This window comes from Ascaphus truei, chromosome 1 (genome assembly GCF_040206685.1).
Source record: "Ascaphus truei isolate aAscTru1 chromosome 1, aAscTru1.hap1, whole genome shotgun sequence".
Taxonomy (NCBI): Eukaryota; Metazoa; Chordata; class Amphibia; order Anura; family Ascaphidae; genus Ascaphus; species Ascaphus truei.
The window spans coordinates 461,154,207-461,167,799 of NC_134483.1; the positions used below are offsets into that span (position 1 = coordinate 461,154,207).

Here is a 13,593-nt window from a genome sequence, read left to right on the forward strand (position 1 = left end):
CTCCCTAAGGGGAGAGGGGATCGCACTCAAATAAGGGAGGGCGTACCTGGCAAAGGGACAGCACAGAGAAATGTGCGGCTAGAGCTGTGAGTTGCATGGGGCAGTCTACTACAATCAGATCGTCAATAAATATGCCCTTGTTAAAGATACCCCCACTGTGTGAGTGTGAGATTACTCTACAGTGGCAGTAACCACCGAGAAGGAGTTCCTCACCAGGACCATCTCCCTGCGGAAGCATAGATCCTGATGAGGTGGAGGCGCTGCACATGATGTAATTTGGACTCGTACCCACTACCTCAGCTACCTGTTCCTGATGACATCCCCTAATACCATAGTGCGGGAGACTCAGGAGTCCTGTTACTTGCAGGTGCACCACCATACACGATCACGTAATGGGGACCGGTTAGACCACACGGGCCAATGTGAGATTGGGTGGGTCAGACAGGAGGGAATACCCGTTACACAAGCATGCTTGTTCCTATAGCAACGATTTATATTCCCCATATTTAAAGATGTCGCCAAACTTAGCCGATCAATAGACGGAGAACGAATTGACCGGCAGCTATGCAGTTCTTTAGGTAATTAGAGATTGCCCACATGAAACTATTGAAGTAAAAAAAATAAATTAAAAAAAAAGACTGAACTGCAGCTTTAAAGGTAAGGAGGAGAAATTTGTAGGTGATCTGAAATTTAATGGGAAGTCAGGAGAGGGATTTGAGGAGATGAGCGGATACTGTTTTGGGAAAAAGTGAAGTTATTCTAGCAGTTGAATTTAAGATTGAGAAAGTTGTGAGGCAGGGAGGCCTGTTAACAGTATGATACAATAATCCATGGTTGAGGAATAGGGCATGCATTAGTGTTTTAGCAGTAGATTGACAGAGGAGAGGGTGGAATTTGACAATATTACAGAGGAAGAAGTGTCAAATTTTGGCCATCCCAAGAATGTGAATGTACAACAAAAGGAAAGAGTCAAATGTCACTCCTAGGCATCGTATTTTGGTTACAGGATAGATGGTATTACCATTTACAGTGTGTAAAATGGGGGTATTAGGCCAGATTTAAAAATACATCATTGCCACATTGCTGGGAAAGGCTTTTATTGATTGGGAAGAATGTGAGTGTAACATCTAAAGACCCCTTCAGCTTATTTACCATCTCGGTCTTGACTTTACTACACTATATATTTTATATTTTCACATATCATCCACGTGTTTGTGCTCCCCTACCGTCCATCCAACACTGATGATATCAGTTTAATTTTCCTCTCCCCGCACCACCCTTTTGACATCAGCCCTGCTGTCATAGGGTCAACCATATCTTACAGACCTCCAAATGTAGCAGACGTTATTGCACTGCAATGTTTATTGAGGCGCCATTGAAACAAATACAGCCTGCAGTAACAATATTTTGTTATTTTGTGCATTACCTCATGGTAGCAGGTGCAATAATAATCTCTAGCAATGCTGTAAATCGCTCTCTTGCTATATGTAGCTAATTGAACTACCCAGTAGGTCCATTAAAAATACCTATTTTTATTGTGGTGGAAAGCTAACACATACAACAGTAAATGAGGCAAATACTGCAAGAGCAGGGAAATAAATGTACAGTGGTTAAAACATGCTGTGCCAAGCAATCTACAGCTGCACTTAAATCTTATTAGTTGAAAATTAATGAGACAGCGTAGCATTGTATTGTTTATTGCTTGAACCATCACAAGTGACAATTTATTTGATATGTGTACTGTATGGCCCATAATGTTTATGCATGCAACACAGAAATAGATGTATTTTTTATGTTAGTTTATTTGTATTGCAGAGAACAGAGAATTAAAAAAGAGAGGGGGAATTTGAGACTTTAGGAAAGAGAAAAATAAATAAATAATGGGTTAAAATGGGAGAGTTTGGGAGGACATAAAGTGAGGGATTGAGGGAAGTAAAACAGAAGGATACTCTGAAGCATAGCCAGAAGATAGCTCAAAATGTTAGAGGTAAAGAAAAACATGTCACATAAGAAATATGATATATACTGACTTTATCATATATATATATATATATATATATATATATATATATATATATATATATATATATATATATATATATATGAGAAAAAGAGAGGAGAGAGCGCACGCCCCATAGCGTAAAATAGTAAATTTAATGAGGGGAGGGGGAGATGAGTACTGCCCTTTGAGAAAGTTGCCCGAGAGTGACGAAACGCATCAGGGAAGCGTCGTCACGTAGGACGCATTGACACTACGTCATCATAGAGCGCTGGTGTGGACCGATCCATGCGCTGGTGTTACAGAGGCCTGGCATTTCGGAGTTAACCTTCTTGGACTCTTAAATCAACAATTCACTTCTACTGGCCCTGGAAATCTGCTGGAGACTTCTGCAGGGACGTTTCCCATCCTGAATTGAGAGCGGATTTCACCATAAGGACAGAAACAAGTAACCGGATGGTGATGATTATATCACGCAATGCCTGTTTTATTTGTACTTTTGTAAGTGCATTTTTATCCCCCCTCTCCTCATTAAATTTACTATTTTACGCTATGGGGCGTGCGCTCTCCTCTCTTTTTCTCCTAGATTCACTGTGGATGTGGTTAGTCCACTTCGAGAGCAGCCGGAGACCCCCTGCAATAGCATAAATTTCATATTGGACTTTGAAATAAGGACTGGTTTTTATCCTCCTCCTTTGCACATTTATGTGGTTTTGTTTGTTAAGCACGTTAATGTTATATCATTTGTGAGTGTGTCGTTTTTTTCTTTGAATAGAGCACAGGTATAGAATTTTAGGTGTTACTATATTAATTGTTTATTTATTGAGATATCAACTTTATTTTTATTTATGTTCTTTTTTGAATTGATTATTTTCATGAACATATATTCACTTGTAACACTTTTTTGAGATTTATATATCACTAAGAATTAGAGGCGCTGCCTTTTTCCTTTGTTTATATATATATATATATATATATATATATATATATATATTTATATATATATATATATATATATATATATATATTATATATATATATATATATATATATATATATATATATATATATTATATATATATAATAAAGTCAGTTAGCACTCCATAAGCAGTAATATGCAGGTAGGTGCAAGTCCCATAAAGAATTATAAGATAACAATACTGTGTAGGTTCCATGAAATCAGGAGACAGCACACAATCTTGATCAGGTAAAGTGTATTTTCATGACATGGCACAAAACTATGTGTGTGTGTGTGTGTGTGTGTGTGTGTGTGTGTGTGTGTGTGTGTGTGTGTGTGTGTGTGTGTGTGTGTGTGTGTGTGTGTGTGTGTGTGTGTGTGTGTGTGTGTGTGTGTGTGTGTGTGTGTGTGTGTGTGTGTGTGTGCTGGGGTTAGAGCTTGAAGGGATTGCAAGTGATCTCTTTCTCTTCTCTTCTCTCTCCTCTCTCCTCTCTATCTCTCCTCTCTCCTCTCTTCTCTCTTCTTCCTTCTCTCTTTTATATATATATATATATATATATATATATATATATATATATATATATATATGTGTGTGTGTGCTGGGGTTAGAGCTTGCAGGGATTGTGTGTGCATATATATATAGTGTTTGCCCATTTGCATGTAATTTCCCAGAATCCCTTGCTGTAGTGGAAGCACTGTATGCTAGGTGATAATGGCGAAAAGCAGGGTTGCAGACTTGTCTAAGACAATTGACTGTGCTCTCTCTCCCTCTCTCCCTCTCTCCCTCTCTCCCTCTCTCCCTCTCTCCCTCTCTCCCTCTCTCCCTCTCTCCCTCTCTCCCTCTCTCCCTCTCCTGGCCGGGCATGTCGTTGAAAGTTGCGTGCGCGCTCCCCGGACTTTCCCGCGCCTCAATAGAAAAGCGCTATGGCGCTTTCTATGGAAAGCGGCCGAGTACTGCCGTGCGACGCCCGTTGTTTTTTTTAACCGCGGTGACGGCCGTATTAGAATAAACAGTGTCGCCACTGTATATATATATATATATATATATATATATATATATATATATAAAAATATCACTTGTGAGAACATTCACATGTCTTAGATAGGTCTGCAACCCTGCTTTTCGCCATTATCACCTAGCATACAGTGCTTCCACTGCAGCAAGGGATTCTGGGAAATTACATGAAAATGGGATACCCAGTCGGATTAAGCCGATTGCCAATTCTTGAAGTCAGGAAGGAATTAATTTTTCCCCTTAAGGGGTTTTTTTGTTTGCCTTCCTCTGGATCAATAAGTAAGTATAGATATATTATTAAGTATATGTTGTCTAAATTTAGCATAGGGAACAACAGAATAGGTAGCGCTAACTATAAGAATAAGTGGTACAATACAATATACAACCTTATGCATGGAACATTACCTACACATAAGGGGCTGCCAATGATACAATAACTGACCCCCAGGTCAGTACAGAGTAGAATAGGAAAGAATGTTTATCTAAGGCGCCTAATATAATATAACAAAAGGATATAAAAACCAAGCCTGTTGGAGGATCTTGAAGTAGCTCCAAGTGGTAGGTAGAAAGCTTAAAAAAAGAAAAACATAGTGCATAGCATAATACTGTTGGATAAGGTGACAGACACACATACAATACAGATAACAGACAGCTGAGAATTCAACAGGTGATATTTAAATATATAAACATTTAATAAAAACATACATAGGACATATGAAAAATAATAAAATATATATAAACAATTGAAGTAGGTCAGATTGACACTCTGCTGCAATGATAGAAATGCCCAATCACCAGATGGATGATAAGGGCAAGCAGTGGATATATCTGAGAGTGTCCCCTCTCTATTCCGGTAATCTGCAACTGCACAGGAGATCCTCCGTTGGTGAAGGGTTGCACACACCAGCTGGTGTGTGGGCGGATTGCCTCCCTCGATGCACCGGGGAAAGTGTGCAGTTGATCCGAGAACAGCGGCGGCAGATTCGCCAAAAGCTTAATGATGTTAGTCAGCTCGCATGAGCTGATTCACCACGAAATCTGTGGAAGGGGGATACTGTAGATAAGTGAGGCAGTAGTGTCAGCGTGACCACCCTACGCGTTTCAGAAGCTACTGCTTCCTTCCTCAGGGGTATGTTTGATCTGTCCAAAATTGTCCATTATATAGGGAGTTCATTTAAAAATAATTAATTACACCTGTAACGTTCTGCACATGCGCACTCGTGAGTCCATTCATTTGGTGATCGCGCTGCAGATGATGATAAAGACAAACCTCAGCTGGTATACAACACATAACATAGAAATGACAACCATAAAACAACCTAATTATATAAGAGACAACATAAAACATGGTGTGGTCAATAAATAACCAATGTGTTCATTACTTGTGCAATTTAAGTGTGTTCTAAAGTGAATGTGTGTGATAAACATAATATTTATATATTATATATGTGTGCTTTGTGAATATATGAATAAAACTATATACTGTACTTGTGTTCAATATAATTTGGCAAAGTATTTGTTATTATACATGCTAATCAATTAATACAATAATATAAATTTAATACATAAACATATTATATATATGAAAAAAAAAACGATTTAAGTGTACAGCTATACATAAAAAATGCACTTAACAGATTTAATCATACTCATAATAAATTTAGCATAGGTTGAACTTGATGGACGGAAGTCTTTTTTCAACCTCATCTAATATGTAACTATGTAACTATGAACACACAATCCCTGCAAGCTCTAACCCCAGCACCCACCACATTATTTATTTATGACCTTTCGATCCCACAGTCACGTGACCCACAGAATTTTAACATAGGGATACCGGCACCCCATAACGCGGCCTGTATCTCAGGAAGTAGGGGGTCCCCGGACCTGAAATCAATGCGGTTCAGCTCCAGAGACCCCTGCTACATTAATTTAATGTTAAAATTAAATAAACCCCCCGCGATCGCCTGTTAGAAGCGCATAGGTAGAGTGACTGATTCAGCCTATCTCTACTGCGCGTCTCTTACAGACAAGTAGACCCCGGTAGGATTCACACAGCAGGGTCCCCAGCTGTGTTAATCGATGGGCCCTTATGTCTGCAGCGGACCTTCTCTGACCACCAAGCACTATAGTGTGTGATTAAACAAGGTAAATGATCAGATAACAGCTGCAGCATCTGTATATCAAATTCATATATTTGATTCATTTCTATTTGTATCAATATTTTTCAATATTGCATCTTTCTCAGTCTATCCCACATCATATGTTGTCTATCAACTATTAAAAAGAATACATTTACTATTTAGAACAAGACACACTAGTTCTAAATTAGGTATTACTTTGGTACTGAATAGTTTAAACCAATCAAATCATTCTCTATAATGTCACTGTTTGCAATTTACATACAGTCAATTGTAATTGGCAATTTAGTCTTTAAAATAAAAACATACATATTTAAAGTTGCACCTTGAAATAGATATTCACTGTAATATTGATGTTTAACTCACATCGTGGATCTTAAATCTTCTACTAAATAAGAAATTACACTTTATTGTTTGGTATATTTTATATATAAATTCTTCTTCATGTACATTGGATAATATGAACAATGAAGCCCCAAGTAATTATTATTTTTTTTGTTTATAAAGAAGGATTTTCAGTGGTCAACAGGTTAATTATATTTAGTATATAAAGCCCACTAAAAGACTTTATAATCTATTCCTGTTGAAGCAATAATAGAATTGCGAAACACGTAGAGAGGCAGAGGCAGACCTCAGACGTGGCACAGCTCAGTGGAGAGCTGAGAGGAGTTCCGGACCACCCAGCATCTATTGTGATGTCATCAGTAGACGACATCGGAGAGTGCAGAGGATGCCAGCACCTACCAGTGATAGATTTCACTGAAGCTCTACCTGGATGCCAGGACTCCACTTGTAAACATTATAAGGCTATTAAAGGACTATTTAATCTACAGTTTAGCTATACCAAAGACACTACTTTGTGAATGTGTTTTTTTTATCTTGTTCATATATCTTTAGGGATTAAAACTTAATACAGTATACCATGAGGTGTTTCTGTTATGTAGCTCTTTTCTTCTAATATATCCTTGTTTCTACTAAGGAGAGCCACAATTTCCCTTCATAAAGAAGTGGCTACAGACACCTAGAGATACTGTACTTTCACTCTATTTATATGGAACAATTCTTGCTCAAACTATTCATATAGTTAAATAGTATTGATACTCCTGAAGAAACCTGTAGGCGAAACGTGTTAGGCTTCTGTTGGTGACTTTTGCACACTGCATCCTTACATACAAGACTTCTCCCTGAACTTTCCATGTCCCAAGGCAGTGTATTCAATGCAGTTGCCTCCATGGCACTGGCAGAGAGAAAATAGCTACTGAACAGCCTTCTCTCATACACCCGATAGACAGGACATCGAATCTTGTATTTGAGCAGAGCAAATGTCCACCCACAAGCCAGCAGGGGACCTCTGCTTTGTTTAGATTCCACATGGATTTTAACATAGCACGGATACCGACACCCCATAACTGGGCCTGTAACTCGAGAAGTAGGGGGTTCCGAGGCTGAAATCAACTTTGTTCAACTCAGGAGACCCCGTGCTCATACACAATAAATAAAATTAAAATGTAAGCAGCTTCATTATTTTACCAGCTATGCACTATGGTAATGATTTTTTCTTTTGGGGGGATGCGGGGGGCGAAATTTGATACTAATAGGTGGGAGTAGGGGGCCTTCTGGGCTGAACAAAGTTGATTTCAGCCTCGGGGACCCCCTTTTTCCCGAGATACAGGCCCTGTTATAGGGTGCCAGTATCCCTCTGCAATGTTTAGATCCCACGGTCACGTGACTCACAGGATTTTAACATGGGGATACCGGCACCCGATAACAGGGCCTGTATCTCGCGAAGTATGGTATCCCCGGACCTGAAATCAATGTGGTTCAGCTCCGGAGACCCGCTGCTACATTACTGTAATGTTTAAAATTAAATAAAAACTCTGCAATCGCCTGTTAGAGGTGCACAGTTAGTGTGACTTATTCAGCCTATCTCTTACTGCGCATCTCTTACAGACAGGTAGACCCCAATATGATTAAAACAGCAGGGACCTCTGCTGTGTTAATCCGATGGGCCATTAGTCTGCCGAGGCAAATTGTGAAAGAATTTCGGGGAGATTTCTAAACCAATTCGAGAAATGATCAGATAACGGCCGCTGCATCTATATGCTGTAGTAAATAGCTGTGAGTTTATTAAGCGTTTATATATTTGTTGACATACTGTAATAACCCCTTGAATCAAATGTGCGGAACTGATAAATATAGTATATATATAACAAATAAATAATGGAAATTAAAAAAGCTATTTCAGTAGAATATGAGGTGTACAATATGAAAGAACAAATTACCTTTAAAACCAAAAACAGGGTTAGGATCAAATATTAATGAATAGGAAGTGGCCTAAAAATGAACTAATAAACAAAATGTATACAAAAAGGGGGATTAATTGGGATATAAACCTAAACATGGATTAAATAAATGCCTTATGTCAATCTCTAGGTTGAGGACCAGCAGTGGCAGAGTTTAGAGTTTATCTATCCAATACATTTCTCTGAGACATATTCTTTTGAATCTGTCACCTCCTTGGGTGTTGGTTTTATTCTATCCTCTTTACAGTTAGTCCTACTAGTTTGTAGTTGTGGGAATCCAAAAACTGTTTTGAGAGGCAATGTGTTTCACTTCCTTTTTCTCTATTTCTCTGGTGTTCTAGGAAGCATGTTTACAATGATCTTTTAGTCCTGTCCATGTACAGTACTGTTTCTTGCAGGAGCATTCCAGTGCATATACTGTACTACATAACTAGTGTTACAGTTAATGAGTTCCCTGATGGTGATACAATGACCAAACGTAGGAGCAACATGGAAAATAAAGCCTTGTAACTGCAGTACCTGGAGGATCAATAGGGAGGCCTTCATCAAACCAGTGGATAGACAAGGGCTGATGATGATATATATATAGCCAACAAAGAATATCACTTGTGAGCACATGTCTTTGACAGGTCTGCAACCCTGCCTTTCAACCATTATCACCTAGCATACAGTTTCCACTGCAGCAAGGGATTCTGGGAAATGACATGCAAATGAGCACACAATGTGTCACCTTTTGTCTGAAACCAGGGCCGCCAACAGGGGGAGTCTGCCGGGGTTGTTGTCCCGAGCCGCTGGCTGAGGGGGCCTGGCCAACCTGCGCTGCACATTTCCCCCGACCTCTGGCCAGGCCCTACTGCTGGTCGCGGCCGGGCCCCGACTCTCAGCTGCCTATAAGCTTCTACCTTTCTCTGCCCCATGCCGCCAAGCTTCCACTGCCAGCATGCAATGGGGCTCTCTGATATCAGCGCATGGTGCGCTGGAATCTGGATCAAGTTTACTGCCAGCGCGCTGGCATCAGAGAGCCCGGTCGCGTGCCGGCAGTGTGGGGCAGAGAAAGGAAGAGGCTTATAGGCAGCTGAGAGTCATGGCCTGGCCACGACCGGCAGCAGGGCCTGGACAGGAGTCAGGGGAAATCTGCAGCGCTGGATGGCCGGGCCCCCCCAGCCAGCGGACCCCTGCAGACATCGGGCCTGGCCTGACCCAATGTAAGTCTGTATTTTATATGTATTAGAGGTATTTTTATATGTATTGTGGGGCTTGGGGCTATTTTTATATGTATTGGGGGGCTTGGGGGTATTGTTATATATATTGGGGGCTTGGGGAATTGTTATATGTATTGGGGGGCTTGGGGCAATTTTTTATGTATTGGGGGGCTTGGGGGAATTGTTATATGTATTGGGGGCTTGGGGGAATTGTTCTATCTATTGAGGGGCTTTGGGGTATTTTTATATGTATTGGGGGCTTGAGGGTAATTTTCTATGTCTTGGGGGTTTGGGGGTATTTTTATATGTATTGCGTGCTTGGGGAAATTGTTATATGTATTGGGTGCTTGGGGGAATTGTTATATGTATTGGGGGGCTTGGGGGAAATGTTCTATGTATTGGGGGGCTTGGGAGTATTTTTATATGTATTGGGGGTATTTTTATATGCATTGTTTTTTTTAAAATATATATTTGAGTGCTTGGGGGTATTTTTATATCTATGAGGGCTTGGGGGTATTTTTATATGTATTGGGGCTTTGCGGTATTTATATATGTATTGGGGGCTTGGGGTTATTTTTATATGTATTGGGGGCTTGGGGGATTTTTTCTATATATTGGGGGCTTGGTGGAATTGTTAAATGTAGTGTGTGTGTGTGTGTGTGTGTGTGTGTGTGTGTGTGTGTGTGTGTGTGTGTGTGTGTGTGTGTGTGTGTGTGTGTGTGTGTGTGTGTGTGTGTGTGTGTGTGTGTGTGTGTGTGTGTGTGTGTGTGTGCACCGAGCTTCATTAATCAAAAAATAAATAGATGATACCGTTCAGTGGCTAACGAAATGCTTTTATTTGTGCGAGCTTTCGAGATACACTGATCTCTTCTTCCGGCCATGTTACAATGAATGAAGCAAGCAAAGGGTATACTTAAAAACAGTGTCTCTTTGAATGTTATCTGTTCTTGTCCTTCCCCTGGTGTGGATGAGATTTATGGCTAGAGGTGTTAAATGATTCCTGAAAGTAAGTGATGTAAGAGTGTGTGTGTGTGTATCTGTGTGAATATAAATGAATGGAGAGCCCACAGTGTATACAGTGCTTTACAAAAGGGGTTTGTGGAGTGGGAGTAAAATAAATGGTGTGGGTAGGTGTGGAAATGTAAGAGATCGTAGCATAACTAAAAGTGTGTGTGGATACTATGTGGTCCCTATTGGTGTATAGGGATGGAAAAATAAGGAGTATTAGTATGTGTGAGAAACAGCTGTGTGTGCATACATATAGCACAGTATGTACAGACATGGTCTTTAGCGCTCATGGGAAGGGAGTTCACCTGTGTCAGTAATGACTCATAAAATTTCGATCTCTGTTTAGGCCACAGTTAAGTGTCCCGAACAGTTGCATAAATTTGTATTCATGCAACCGTCTCTCTTTCGGTGTTTTAAGATTACCTTTGAGTATGGCAACCCTCAGATCTTTCATCTTATGGCCAGAGTCAGAGAAATGTTCGCCGACAGGACTGTCTCTTGTTCCGCATGTGATGCTGTGGTGATGCAGGTTCATTCTCTTGTTTAGCCCCTGTCCCATCTCACCTATGTAGTAGCAGCCTCCTGGGCATTTCATGCACATGATGAGGTACACGACATTGCTGGAGGAACAGGTGAACCTTCCTCTGATTTTGTATTCCCGATTCCTGTGTGGTATTTGTATTGTGTCCGCTGTGTAAAGCATTGCGCAGATTTTACATCTTGGGGCCTGGCATGGTTTTGTCCCGCATTTAGTTGTACTGCTGAATACTTTACTCCTCACCATAATATTCTTGAGATTATGAGGTTGTCTGTATGATAATAAGGGTGCTTCAGGGAAGACCTGTTGCAGTCTTGTATCTTCCTGGAGGATGGGTTGTAGTTCCCTGGCGATCTTGCGTAGGGCTCCTAGGTGTGGGTTATATGTGACCACCAAAGGTACCCTGTCGCTTGTCTCCTTCTGTTTGTATTCAAGGAGATCACTTCTTGGTATTCTGGTAGCTTTGTGAATTTGCTGGTCTACAATTCTGTGGTTATATCCATGGTTTATAAAATCTGATCTCAAGGCTTTAATCCGCTGGTCTCTGTCTGCTATGTCGGAGCATATCCAGTTGTAGCATATGGCTTGACTGTAGATGGTTGCATGTTTGGTGTGTGTCGGGTGGAAGCTGTTGTCCCTCAAATAGCTGGCTCTGTCTGTAGGTTTGCGGTATACAGAAGACTGTAGTTGGTTGTTCTTTATAGTAATGGTGGTGTCTAGGAAATGTACTTCATCCGGGGAATGGGTGAGTTTGAGGTTGATGGTCGGGTAGAACATATTAAAGTTGTCATAGAACTGTAGGAGGTCCTGTTCACCAGAGGTCCAAATCAGGAGGATGTCATCGATGTAGCGAAGGTATGTAAGGGGTTTCAAGTGACAGGTGGAAAGAAAGTCACTTTCCAGTTTTGCGCAGAACAGATTGGCATACTGTTGCGCCATCCGAGTACCCATAGCGGTCCCGGTTGTCTGGAGGTATGTGTCATTTCCAAATGTGAAGTAGTTATGGGTCAGAATAAATTTGATGCATTTAGTCACTGTCTCTGTGAGTGGCTCCTGCGGTCCCAGAAAGTAACTGCAGGCTGAAATCCCATCCTCGTGGGGGATGTTTGTATAAAGTGACTCTACATCCATGGTTGCAATTAGTATTCCTGTAGGGAGGGGGCCAATGGCATTCAGTTTGTTTAGCAGGTCAGTGGTATCCTGGATATAGCTGGGTGTGTTACTGACAAGTGGTTTTAGAATGCCCTCCACCCAGCCAGAAATATTTTCGGTAAGTGTGCCAGATCCAGAGATAATTGGGCGACCAGGGTTACCCTCTTTGTGAATTTTAGGGAGCATGTAGAATGTGCCAGGTTTTGGGTTAGCTGGTATCAGGTCCAGAATTTGTTCTCTTGTGCGGATCGGGAGTGTTTTAATGATCCTGTTGAGTTCTCTCATGTATTTTTTAGTTGGATCCTCCTGCAGTTGGGTGTAATACTTTGAATCAGAGAGTTGCCTGTGTGCTTCCCGCAGGTAGTCTGTGGTGTTCATTATGACCACTGCTCCTCCCTTGTCCGCTGGTTTGATTGTTATGTTGTGGTTGGCCTTTAGCGATTCTATGGCTCTCCTCTTCATCAGTGTCAGATTATATGTTTGTTTCTTTACTTTGTCCAGGATGGTGGTTTTGGCGCTGTGTCTGAAGCTTTCAATGTACCGGTCCATTGTGGGGTTGCGCCCAGTTTGTGGGACCAGTTAGAATTTTGCTTCTCCCTGCTCATGTGCAGTGGCTCTCCTTCTGCAGTGTTGGCATAATCTTGGTTGTGTCTGTTGTGGATGAACTCCTTAAGACGCAGCCTTCTGAAGAATTCTTCCAGGTCACTGCACAGCTCAATCTTGTCCATAGGCTTGGTAGGGCAGAATGTGAGACCCTTTGATAATACTGAGGACTCTGCTTGATTAGGTGTGTAGTCTGAGAGGTTAACAGTGCAGTCCTGCTCTTGGTGACTGTCAATGTTTGTGTTATTAGTTGTTGTGCTGGCTGCTGCAGAGTATCTCATTCTAAGCCTCAGTCTGTGCAGTTTCTTTCCTTATTGCTAATTAGACCCTTCAGGAGTTTTTCATGGAATGTTTGGAGTCCTCTCCATATGTCTGTGTGTATTTCTCCTGTCTCCAGGATGCAGTCTATGATGTCTTTTGTCTTTCTCCTGTTGCTGTAACAGATGCTGATCAGATGGTTCCTTAATCTTTCTGAGTTCCTGGTGCACAGTTGTTGGGAGAATTTTGTGTTGTATGTGTTGCAAGTGGGTTTTTGAGGACGAGTCAGGTGCTTCTTTTTGCATTTGCTGAGGAAGATGATATCGCTGTCTAGTTGTGCCTGTTTTTTCAGTAAATCTTTTAGCTTCATTTGAGTGCGGTACAATGTGGTATCTTCCATATTTTCATGTAGAGGT

The 13,593-nt window shown here is 41.0% G+C and overlaps 1 protein-coding gene across 2 annotated transcripts in view; it reads left to right on the forward strand.

Annotated features, from left to right (window-relative positions):
• SGCZ (sarcoglycan zeta) overlaps positions 1-13,593 on the forward strand; it is a 1,846,920-nt gene that overhangs the window by 661,447 nt on the left and 1,171,880 nt on the right. The window lies entirely within an intron of this gene.